At 53.3% G+C, this 11,083-nt stretch overlaps 1 pseudogene; it reads left to right on the forward strand.

Annotated features, from left to right (window-relative positions):
- Positions 1-1,416: 1,416 nt before the first annotated feature.
- Positions 1,417-5,208, forward strand: LOC144133890 (uncharacterized; annotated as a pseudogene).
- The last annotated feature ends 5,875 nt before the right edge of the window (positions 5,209-11,083 follow it).

Here is an 11,083-nt window from a genome sequence, read left to right on the forward strand (position 1 = left end):
TTGTGGCGCGCGCCGGGTTTTTGCATTGCAAACGTTTTATTTGAGCTCAATAAAGCAATACGCGTTCAATGTTACACTCTAAACGCAAGTCATAACGTCAGAATGCATGTCTGTACAATCTTCATTATTTGTGATTATCTTTGCACCTATAGGTCAGAGGGAAAGTTCGAACGGAATATTTTGTAGCCTCGCGGAAGAACAGTGGCTGGCGGTAATGAGGGTGTGGGCGGGGCTTCACTGGAGACTTCACATATATCCGACTATAGAAAGCTTTCCTTATTGTACATTTGCCACTCTCACTCATAGGAGGCACTCCTCAGCATACATAGTAAAATTACTTTTCAACAGTAATTAAAAACATCACGAATTAGTTTCATGAAAATTGTGAAAATATACTATGCATTGCATCGCCAATTACTGCTCACAGAATGTAATGGCATTATGCTACATTTACATCAATAAAGAAATGGCAACAAGTTTTAAATTACTTTTCATTTACTCACACGCAGAAATGCACGCTGGACGGAGCCGCTACAGTCATTTCAGATTTCTCAATTTACTGCACTGCAGGGGCACCTGACCTTCAAAGTGGGTGTCTAAATTTTGCTCTTCGCAATACTGAATAGCCGTCCTACTGATACATGTATATTAGGGCAACCCTGTCTGGTGCAATTTGAAAAACATTTCATCATTGGAACAACTAAAACATCGTAAAATCGCGTATCGGTATGGCTCTGTTCGTATGAAGCGCCGGAAGCTATGTAGCTTTCCTTCTTCTCCATTCCAAAGTAGCAGCTAAGGCAGCGCGCACATCGCCACTCTCCCGTGTGTGCAACGTTGTTGGATTGCTGGCCCAGGCTTTTCGCGCGTTGCTCCTGCTTTAGAAGTTCCCAACCCGGCAAATCAGAGATCAAATCCTTGTCGGACACAAAGAGTATACTGGCGTATTCTTAAAAGAAAGTAGTAATTGATTACCTTCGCTCCCAAATTACTGCCCAAGAGTAATTCATTGCATTACTAAATTACTAAGAAAGAAAAGTAATACATCCCAGGCAGCATCGAAATACCAGAACAATGTTACATTTTTGTTTCGGTCAAACATTGCTTGAATTTCTTGATGTCCTTTCTCTAACGTTTTTGTAATGAGAGATATAAACATTAGAATAATGTTTTATTAACATTCATTAAACATTTTTCTACATCGGAATGACGTCACGCCAGATTACGGCAACAGTTATAGCCGCTGCCCTTCTCACACTTCTCTAACCGCTTCGCACAACGCCTATATTAACACGCATCAAAGCAATAAACGTTGTCTTGGCCCAGCCACCGCTGTGTATGGTGCGGATTCTTCAGTGGCGACGAGGATGGGATGACAACGGGCCGCCCTCTTAGTACGCCGCAGCCTTCGCTGCCATGGGAGGATATGCCAGCCCGCCGCAGTTTGACGAGACGAGCGACAAGTGGCCAGCTTACCAAGTTCGACTGGAGGCCTTCTTTGAAGGCAATGGCGTCACGGACGACAAGAAGAAGCGGGCCCTGTTTGTTGCAGCGCTGACGACCCGCACCGTGGATTTACTTAGTGGTCGGTGCGCGCCTGACAAGGTGAACGAACTTTCTTACGGCCAAGTGGCAGCTTTGTTGCAGCAGCACTTTTCGCCGCAACTAAACGAAATAGTACAGTCGTACAAGTTATTTACACGCAACGAGCTGCCAGGCGAACCTGTCAAAGATTTCATAGTTGCCATTCGTCAAATAGCGGACACATGCAATTTTGGCGCGACGTTGGATCGAATGCTACGAGATCGCATCGTTTGTGGGCTGCAAAGCGTATGAGTGCATCGACAGCTGCTTGCGAAGCCGAAGCTAACGAGGAGTGAGGCAGAAGAAATCGTGCTATCAGCCGAAATGGCTGAAGCGAGCGCGCAGCAGATAAGGAGCCACGCCGCTGAAGGAAGCGTACTTACATGCGATGGGAGGACAGTCTTATCGCCCAAGAAATCGGGCACGGATTATTTTGTGCAACCGCTGCGGAGGGAAAGGGCACGAATCAGAGGATTGCCGGTTCCGTTCGGCAACGTGCTTCAAGTGCCAACAGCGGGGCCATATCGCCCGAGCCTGTTTCCGTCAAGAGAGAGAGTTCATCGAAGGGCCACCGGGGCTGTCGCGTCAGGTAAATGCCATATATCGTCTCGGGAGGAGAGCACATCTGTGGGCACGGACGGTATATTTGCGTTGGAAGCAGCGGACAGTCATGTCAGCCACATCGGCATCACGCAACCCATTGTACGCACATTGAATTGTGGGGGCGTTCCAGTGGGCATGAAGGTCGATACAGGGTCACCAGTGGCGGTCATCACATGGCCCACCGATGAGCAAAACAAGACAGTGTGGCCCAAGCTGCGTGATTCGCCATTGAAACTGACTTGCTTCCTGGGATGGCTTCCCGTTCGGGGACAACCCAAGCTCAAGGTTTCGTGCGGAAAGCGGTCGATGGACGGATTCCTGACAGTTCTCGGTTGCTCCGGCCCCAACCTGTGCGGACGCAACCTGATCCAGGCGTTCAGCATGCTGGAGGCGCCAGTAATGAACGTGAACACGACAGGTGAGCGCAGGCCTTTCGTCGGGATGGACGATGTTAACTTGCACCGTTAGGTAACAGAATTCGCTTACGTGTTCGCGCCAGGCCTAGGTCTCGTCAGTGGTCCGCTGGTACACTTTCAGATGCGGGACAATGTGGTGCCGAAATTCTGGAAAGCACGCGAAGTTCCATACGCCTTTTGTCCAAGGGTAGACGCTGAACTTGAGCACCTTTTGGCCGCGGGTATTATTGTCCCTGTGCCTCATTCTAAGTCGGCCGCACCGGTGGTGCCGGTAGTAAAGCGTAACGGCCTCATTCGCCTCTGCGGTGACTTTAAACTCACGGTAAACAAAGCTTGTCACAGTGAGCAATATCCGTTGCCCCGGGTAGAAGATATCCTGGCAACGTTGAACGATGGTCCGGTTTTCACCACGATAGATTTGCGGGAGGCTTACAGCCAGCTACCGTTAGACAAGGAAGCCATGCAACTTACGGCCATAAACACGCATAAGGGACTGTTAAGCTTCACTCGCCTGCCAGTTGGAGTGGCTTCCGCGCCAGCAGTGTTCCAACGCCGCATGGAGGCCATCTTGCAAGGAGTTCCAGGGGTTCAGGTCTACTTAGACGACGTCATTATTGTAGAGAAACACAATGACTGCACCAAACTTCACGAAGTGTTGCAGCGGTTTCGGGAAAACGGCTTGCGCTTGAATGCAGACAAGTGCATGTTCCGTCGAGCACAGGTGGATTTCCTGGGATATCGAATTAGTGCTCAGGGACGGCAACCAAAGTCGGAAAACGTAGATGCCATTCTTCTGATGCAGGCGCCGCGGAACCTCGCAGAATTAAGGTCGAATCTGGGCATGATAACATACTACCACAAGTTTCTTCCCAATGCTTCTACAGTCATGGCCCCACTGTATCAACTGCTCCGCAAGGAAGCTAAGTGGGAGTGGGCCCCCGTCAACAACGGGCGTTCAGCAATGTGAAGGACCTCCTCAAGTCCGCCGATTTACTGGCGCATTTTGACCCACTCAAGCCTCATGTCCTGAAATGCGATGTCTCCCCGGATGGGATCGGTGCAGTGCTTTCTCACGATGTCAGGGACGGTGTGCGTCAGCCCATAGGCTTTCGTTCTCGGGTACTGACGGAAGCCGAGCGAAATTATTCACAGCGAGAGTGCTAAGCTCTGGCTCTAGTTTTTGGGGTTTCGAAATTCCGACAGTACCTACTCGGTAAGCCATTCACACTGTTGACGCACCATAAGCCGCATGTGGGACTTTTTCATCCAGATCGGGCCGTACCAGTGATGGCCGCCGCCCGAATCCAGCGATGGGTACTGCTGCCGGGTGCATACGACTACGTCATCAAACACACGCCGTAAAGGGCAACGTTCCTGCTGATGCCCTTAGCCGACTTCCTACGCCCGAAAAGTCTCAGGCAGAGGATGTCCAAGAAACTTGGGGCCCAAGGACCTGCATTTGCGACCATACTTAGACCGGAAGGCTGAGATAGCGCGGAGTCATGGGATTCTATACTGGGGCCATCGCATAATCGTGCCTAACAGCGCAAGAGCGGGAATGTTACGCCTGCTGCATGATTCCCATCAAGGTATTTGCTCAATGAAGCGGCTTGGCCGCTCCCTGCTGTGGTATCACGGTATTGATAACGAGACTGAGAACATGGTTAAGTCGTGTCACAGTTGCGTACAAGCAGCGCCTATGCCCCCCAAGCAGTTCCCGGTCGCATGGCCAGAAACGGGCGAGCGTTGGTCCAGGCTGCATAGTGACTTTGCGGGACCGATCGATGGACAAATGTTACTGATCGTTGTGGATTCACATAGTAAATGGATCGAAGCGGTACCCCTGAAAAGCACCACAACCCACGCCACCATAGAAGCCTTGCGCACCTTGTTCGGTACGGATTGCCCCGCGGACGCTGGTTTCTGATAATGGCCCGCAATTTACAAGTGCTGAGTTCCGGGAGTTTATAAAGCTGAATAACATAACACATCTCCGGACAGCGCCGTATCATCCGCAGTCAAACGGGCTCGCGGAACACGCCGTACGAGCTGTAAAAGAGTTCTTGAAAAGAACGTCCATGGGTCTTTGAAAACACGCTTGGCAAGTATTCTCCACAGGTACCGAAGGACGCCGCAGGCTGGGGGCAGCACCCCAGCGAAACTCCTTAAGGGCTACTAGCTCCATTCCAGAATAGACAACGCAGTGGCACCGCCGGAGCCTATCGCTCCGCAGTCTCCAGTTGACCGCCACGTTCCTGGTGTGTTGTGGCCGGGGGAACCTGTCTGGGTAAAGAACTTCGGGCGAGGCGAGCCATGGATACCAGCCCGAATCACGTCATCGGATGGCACTCGCATTGTGAACGCCCATGGTCCAAGGGGGGAGAACATACGTCGACACACCGACCAGGTCAAGCCACGTGTGGGGGAGCATGACATGGACGACGGAGCCTGTGACCCTGAGCGCCAAGATGGAACCGTCAGCCCTCACGTAGTTGGGACACCAGGACCGGGGCCAGGAATACGCGAGGCTGCCCCAAGCACCCCGACGCCAGCACTGCGCCGGTCGGGCCGGACACGAGAACCCCCAGACCGCTATGTACCGTAGGGTGAACGAGATGCTACATCGGAATTACGTCACGTCAGGTTACGGCAACAGTTACCGCCGCTGTCCTCCTCACACTCCTAGTTGAGTTTCCCCTTCCGGTGGCGATGAGAGGAAACTACTTGATGATGAAATCGGGGTTTCTTGATGACCCGGTGGTTCTACTCGCAAACATTCACATTACTCAAGGAAAGGAGAAGGTTAACTATTTATTTACAACATAGGTAAAAAAACGAGAAGAAACAAAGCAAGGAGAAAACTATTTACATGACTAAATCGTGGATCAGACGAATTCAGCCCCTGCTCAACCCAGAGCGCTTGGTTTTAAACCCTCTGTCTCCGCCCTTAGCGGGGACAGCAACCAATAAGATAACAAACGACACACCTCACCAATCAGTGGTCAGGGAAAGGAAAATAAGGTTTCCGCCAACTAAGCACAGATTGGGGAAGAGTGCTGATTAAACATTTGGGAAAGGAGAGGTTGCAATGAAATACACAAACAGCACAAACGCGACCACCCTCTCCCACGGCCCAGCCGTTACCACTTTCCTCTCTCTGTCGCACACGTGACAAAAATATGTCGACTAAACGATCCCTAAGTGTTTACAGAACACACCGCACGAGACGAACACAGTCGTTACGGGAATAGTGGGTCTCCGGTCGCTCGGCTAATACTCAGCCGTATCTCGTGCGCCCCCGAAACCTCGTCAACCCGTTAACAACCACATGTCGACAGCTGTACATGGTTAGCGTTTTTCCTGGCGGGTCATCCCCGTGACGGCGCGGCGTAAACGAGGACGTCCGCTGCACGAAGGGGAGGCAGGGACGGGACTGGCTCATTTGTTGGGGACTTCCGACCCCACTGGAGCGGCCTTCCTTGCGGACACAAGATCAACGAGTTCGCGGAAAGGTCAGCGAACTCCACACTCCTACTCTAACCGTTTCGCACAACGCCTATATTAACACTCATCAAAACAATAAACGTTGTCTTGGCCCATCCACCGCTGTGTATGGTGCGGATTCTTCATATTGCCGCCAATATTTGCAGTGTTTGTTCGTTTTTCAAGTCTGCCGCGACACCACCTTATCGCTTTGTTTGCGACGCAAGACGCGACTAGATTTATCTCGATTGATCGCAGCCAGGCAAAGCTGATTCTACGTTTTTCCGGAATGTTCTAGTAACTTTGCGCCCTTTATCTCGAATGTTCGCTATCAGCTTTAAATTGAGCACGGCCGACAGCGGCGGGCATTCTGTTCGACGACCGCCGAGCACGCTTGTCGCTTCGCCGCCGCCGAGTGATTCAGTCCATTTTGGGTGCAAGTCAGCCCCAATAAACAGTTCTTTTAGAAGACCCTTTCGTCCGTCTTCATCGCTGCTTCGACTGCCGTCACCAGTACGTGACATCTGGTGGAGGTGCGGGGTAGCCTTCCATGTTCCGGACGCCCCCTTCAAGTCGTGAAGCCAGCCCTGAGCGCTTCGCACCCGAGTACGAGCCAGCAGCTCAGCGAGCCAGCCGACGTCTCCAGGGAGAGGAGACTGAGTTCGGGAAACTGCCGGACCGCACAAGACAGCGAAAAGACGCGGCTACAACCACCGCAACCTCGCCGAAGATGTCGACACCGATCATACTGCAGCAGCCGCGGGTGCCGCCAACTTTCAATGGATCCCTAGGCGAAGACCCTGAAGAATGGTTGGATCAATTTGAGCGCGTGGCATCATTCAACAAGGGGGATGATGCGGCGAAAATTGGACACGTGTTCTTCTCATTGGATGGCTCCGCACGCACGTGGTACGAAAATTACGAGTCGTCCCTTACGACATGGGAGCTATTCAAGAGAGAACTATTGAAGGTATTCACCAGTGTCGTGAGGAAAGAAAGAGCCGAACGACTCCTCGAGTCCAGGATCCAGCTTCCGAATGAGCCCGTCCGCGGTTACGTCGAGGAGATGAAGCGCCTATTTCGCCGCGCCGACACCGGGATGACCGAGGAAAAGAAAGTTCAGTTTTTAATGCGCGGCGTAAAAGAACAACTCTTTGCAAGCCTCGTCCGCCAGCCGCCAAAAACAGTCGAGGAATTCATGCAAGAAGCCTGCACGATTGAGAAGACCCTCGACGTCCGAGCTCGGCAGTACAATCGTCCTCCCTCTGCCTGTGCAATCCGATCGGACACGACGGCCACCACCAGCGACAGCTTGCGGGAAGTTATCCGCGAAATCGTCCGAGAGGAGCTACGCCGATTACTTCCATCCTCCCCACAGCCACAAGCAGCGACTCTGATCGACGTGGTACGGGAAGAAGTGCAACAGGCGCTTGGCACCCCGACGGCGGCAGAACCCCAGGCCATGACCTACGCCGCTGCAGTAAGGACTGCCCAGCCCCAACGACAACCCCCACGTCCTCCCCGAGATGAGCCACTTGTTCCACAACGCCGCCTCCCAGCCCCCGCCCGCCCAGCCTATGACCGACGCTCAAGCCCCAGGAAATGCGACGCCTGGAGGAATTCCGACAACCGGCCGTTGTGCTTCCATTGCGGTGAGGCCGGCCATATTCTTCGTCACTGCCCGTACCGACGTATCGGTCTTCGAGGATTTGCCGTTAACGCCCCACGACCACGCTTCGGACAACGTCCGCACGAAATCGACGAGTACCTGCGTCGAGAAGAGTACACGCCGAACCGCTTTTCGCGCTCACCATCGCCGTCAACCTCGCGCTTTGCGTGGCCACGCCGCAGCTACGCAGCCGCGGTACGAGGAAGGTCGCCCAGCCCCCGTAGGGGAAACTAAAGGCAGCAACCTCTGGAGGTGAGGTTGCTCACGAGCTAAACGCCCAAGATCCTCCACCGACCACGCCCCATGCAGACGCTGCACCCGCGACGCCGCATGAAGAACCGACACTCGCTGCACCGACGCCGCACACAATGAGAACCTCGACCACGACGCAAGCTACCTTGAAATCGACGCCGCCACCCAGAGGAGCTTCGACCACACGCCCAACCCGTGACTCGCATACGCGACGAAGCCGTGACCCGACGCCGAGAGCGACATGCAATGCAAGAGCCAGGACCTCCGACCTAGAAGTGACTATCGACGGCCGGAAAGTTACCGCTCTAGTCGACACAGGAGCCGATTACTCGGTGATGAATGGAACATTCGCTGCGCAGCTCAGAAAAGTCACAACGGCTTGGGACGGCCCACAAATTCGCACCGCTGGGGGCCACCTCATTACGCCATCAGGACGATGCACAGCGCGAGTGACTGTCAAAGGACATACCTATCCTGCGACCTTTGTTGTGCTACCGCAATGCTCCCGCGAAGTGATCTTGGGTATGGATTTCCTTAATGAGCATCAGGCGATCATCGACCTGCGATCCAAGCTGATCACGCTTTCGACGGACGAAGCCATCGCTTCGATGAAAACTCGGGAAAATCACGTTGCCCTAAGTGTCCTGGAGGAAGAAGTGAGCGTCCCACCCCGTTCAAGCGTTATCGTGACCGTAGGCGCCACGAAAGCCATAAACACTGAAGCCATCATCGAGGGGAACATGCAGTTGCTACTAGACCGAGGAATCAGCATCGCAAGAGGCATCGCACATTTCCGCAATGGCCAGGCCGAAGTACTGCTGACTAACTTCAGCGAAGAATACCGGCATATTAACAGAGGAACGACGATTGCTTTCTACGACGAAATATCTGACGTACGAGATTCCTTCGCCCTCTCCGACCCCTCCGCAGAAGATCCGCCTGACCAAGAGAACTCGCCCACTTTCGACATCAACCCAGCCCTGCACCGGAACAGACAAGACCAGATCCGCAATCTGCTTCAAAACTACAGTGAGTGCTTTTCGACATCGCCGAAGGTGCGACAGACGCCAATTGCCAAGCATCGCATTATAACGGATCACCACGTCCGACCTCTCCGTCAAAGCCCCTACCGTGTGTCTCCGCGAGAACGACAAGCCATCCGGGACCAAGTCGAAGAAATGCTTCGCGACGACGTTATCCAGCCTTCAAACAGCCCATGGGCGGCACCGGTTGTTCTAGTGAGAAAGAAAGACGGCGCACTTCGATTCTGCGTGGATTACCGCCGCTTGAACAACATAACAAAGAAGGACGTCTACCCCCTCCCCCGCATCGACGACACACTGGACCGCCTCTTCAACGCCAAATATTTCTCATCGATGGACCTCAAGAGCGGCTACTGGCAAATTGAGGTCGACGAAAGAGATCGCGAGAAGACAGCATTCATAAGTCCGGATGGGCTGTTTGAGTTCAAGGTGATGCCATTTGGTCTCTGTTCCGCACCAGCGACGTTTCAGCGAGTAATGGATACAGTGCTGGCAGGCCTGAAGTGGCAGATTTGTCTGGTATATTTAGATGACGTCGTTGTCTTCGCCTCGAACTTTGAAGAGCACCTCAAAAGACTTCGAACAGTACTAGACGCAATCAAGTCGTCTGGCCTAACCTTGAAAGCAGAGAAATGCCACTTTGCCTACGAAGAGCTGCTGTTTCTAGGCCACATCGTTAGCAAGGAAGGAGTACGCCCAGACCCGCAGAAAACAGCTGCTATTGAACAGTTTCAACCGCCGGCCGATAAGAAAGCAGTGCGCAGATTTCTCGGACTGTGCGCATATTACCGACGATTTGTGAAAAACTTTTCGCGCATCGCCGAGCCCCTGACCCAACTGACGAAGGCAGACGTGCCGTTTAAATGGGAAGCGCCGCAAGCAGAAGCCTTCAAGGAACTTCAGCGTCGTTTACAGTCCCCACCGATCCTTGCGCATTTTGATGAAAACGCCGATACTGAAGTTCATACCGACGCAAGCAGCGTGGGACTAGGCGCCGTTCTCGTTCTAAAAAAGTGGCGGGCTGGAGAAGGTCATCGCATACGCTAGCCGTTCCCTTTCCAAGGCCGAGGCTAACTATTCGACCACTGAGAAGGAGTGCCTTGCCATCATCTGGGCTACGTCGAAATTCCGCCCCTACCTCTACGGACGGCCGTTCAAGGTGGTCAGCGACCACCACGCGCTCTGCTGGCTTGCCAATTTGAAGGATCCCTCTGGCCGACTCGCTCGATGGAGTCTGCGTCTCCAGGAGTTTGACGTCACCGTCGTTTACAAGTCCGGACGCAAGCACACTGACGCCGATTGCCTCTCACGAGCCCCTGTAGATGCACCGCCGCTGGACGACGATGAGGACGCCTTCCTGGGACCCATCAGCGCAAGCTCTTTTGCTCAGCAGCAACGTTCGGACCCCAACCTAAAAGGCCTCATCGAGTACCTGGAAGGCAAGGTTTCTTCACCTCCCGCTTCATTCAAGCGAGGACTGTCTTCTTTCTGTGTGCAGAATGAGGTCCTTGTGAAGAAGAACTTTACAGCGAACAAAACAGCCTACCTCCTTGTTGTACCTACTTGTCTCCGCGAAGAAGTTCTACAGGCTTCACACGACGAGCCGGCAGCTGGACATCTCGGGTTTACTCGCACCCTCCGCCGCATTCAAGACAAGTATTACTGGCCCCGACTGTCTGCCGATGTCGCACACTATGTGAAAACATGCCGAGATTGTCAGCGACGAAAGACTCCTCCCACACGACCAGCAGGATTTCTGAACCCCATTGAACCTCCCTCAAGACCCTTTCAGCAGATTGGCATGGACTTGCTTGGCCCTTTTCCAACGTCAACATCTGGAAATAAGTGGATCATCATAGCGACCGACTACCTGACCCGCTACGCCGAGGCGAAAGCCCTACCGAACGGAACAGCAGCAGAAGTGGCCAAATTTTTCGTGGAGTGCATTCTTCTTCGACACGGCGCCCCCGATGTGCTCATCACGGACAGAGGAACAGCATTTACGGCGGAACTCACGCAAGCCATCCTGCGCT

This window comes from Amblyomma americanum, chromosome 5 (assembly GCF_052857255.1).
Source record: "Amblyomma americanum isolate KBUSLIRL-KWMA chromosome 5, ASM5285725v1, whole genome shotgun sequence".
Classification (NCBI taxonomy): Eukaryota; Metazoa; Arthropoda; class Arachnida; order Ixodida; family Ixodidae; genus Amblyomma; species Amblyomma americanum.